A 2139-nucleotide genomic window follows, 5' to 3' on the forward strand; every position below is an offset into this window, starting at 1 on the left:
CACTAATTATTTGTTAGAAACTTAATTTATTTGTTTTCGATTATGACTTTAAATATTATTTCAGTCTAAAAATTTTTTATTTTTAACCCATTCAATTTGAAATTTTTTAATTAAAAAAATAAAATTTCTTTAATTATCAGCAATATTTGATCGTTCATTTAAAACAATCCATTACAAACAATTGTTAAAAACTATACAAATTTGAACAGAATGGTTCGAAATAGAAAGCCTTGAAATATTAAATTTGTAATGAGCTAAATTTTCAGTTTAAACGCTACAGTTTTAATTTAAAAAAATATTCAGAATTAATTTAAAACTTGAAATTATTTCAAACAATTTGAAACACGATTAAGACTATTGCAGATTTAAAAAAATGAGCTTTTTGAGAATTGTACAGTATTTAAAAAGAATAACAAAAATTGTTGTGATTGCTAAGAACATTGAAAATGATTTTTTATTTTGACAAATAAATTTTAAGTAAGTATTTGAAAACATTTTAAAATTTAAAAAAAAAAAGAATCCGCAAGATTTTAAGGAAATTTTTTTATTTTGCAGTTTTTTTAATTTTAGGAAGAAAATCTAATTAACAAAATATATCAATTTTCAACCTTTACTTTTAACTTTTTAACAAATTAAATTAATTTGCTATCAAATAATTGGTGTTTTAACTAATAAAATGTACAGGATGAAGTTTCAACCAAAAATTGAATAGTTCAATTTCCAAATAAAAACGATTAATTTTTTATCAATTAGAATAGTTACATTTTCAGATAAAAAAATTATTTTTAATCGAAAAAATAAATTTTCAATAAAGTTCTTATATTCTCAACTAATAACATAAATTTTCGACAAAGAAAATTAGTGATCTACAAAAAAAGACAAATTTCAAACAAAGTACATGAATTTTCAACGAATTTATTTAATTTTAAAGTCAAAAAATCGAATTATCTACAAAAAGTTGATTTTTTTCAGCTAAAAATATGAGTTTTCAAACAAAGAGTTAAACTTTCAACCAAATAGTTAAATTTTTAACCATAATTATAAAACCTTGTTGAAAAAAAGAGTATTTTTTTTTACAAAGTAATTCAACTCTTAGTGAAATAATCGAGTTTTAAGCCCAAAAAGATGTACAGTTCATATTTCAACCAAACAATTGCATTTTTGACTAATATGATTTTTCTACGAAAATTTTAATTGTCGACCAAATAGTTTAACTTTCTATCAAATTATTGACTTTTAATGCCCAAAGATGCAATTTTAACAAAAAGGTAAAATTAAAAAAATAATAATTTAATTTGGAGGCAAAAAGTTGAATTTTCAACTATAATTATGAATCCTTAATAAGAAAAAATTCATTTTTTTACTAACTACTTCAACTGTAAGTGAAAGTTAAACTATTTGGTCGACAATTAAAATTTTGGTTGAAAAATCATATTTTTGGGTTGAAGATTCAGCTTTTTTGTAGATGATACTCTTTTTGACTTTAAAATTAAATAATTTTGTTGGAAATTGACCTTGTTTGGTAGAAATTTAATCTTTTTGGTTGAAAATGTATCATATTTGGTCAAAAATGCAATTGTTTGGTTGAAATATGAACTGTACATCTTCTTGGGCTTAAAAGTCGATTACTTCACTAACAAGGAAGGTACCCGAGGTGTACCTTACCGATTTTCTTGAAATTGTGATATGTTATAGAACATCAAATAATATTCGACACGTATTTTTTTATACGTGCCCATAAGTCCATTTAAGGGGTGAAACCCACCCTTGAAGTTCACCCCTAAAAACACATTTTTTTTAAATTTCTCGAATACAATTCGTAATTTTTTACTGGAACAAAGTGGGTAACACTTGTTATTGAAAAGCACATATTTGTGCATTATTTTTAGTCATCAGACTCGCAACCCCCGTTTTTTATTAATGAAAAACTATATTTGATGGCCATTTTTTTCACTATACACATTCCAAAATCTGTTGAATCTTGACAAAATTAATTGTTTTATGCACCGTAATCAAAAATAAAATTGACCTGTTCCAGCATTTTAAAAAAAAAATCCCTTGAGGGGGTGAGCTACCCCTAACATTTATACTGTTATATTTCGTTATTCCATTACTATATCATGGTGTAAAACTCTTGGA

Source organism: Belonocnema kinseyi, chromosome 5 (genome assembly GCF_010883055.1).
Source record: "Belonocnema kinseyi isolate 2016_QV_RU_SX_M_011 chromosome 5, B_treatae_v1, whole genome shotgun sequence".
NCBI lineage: Eukaryota > Metazoa > Arthropoda > Insecta > Hymenoptera > Cynipidae > Belonocnema > Belonocnema kinseyi.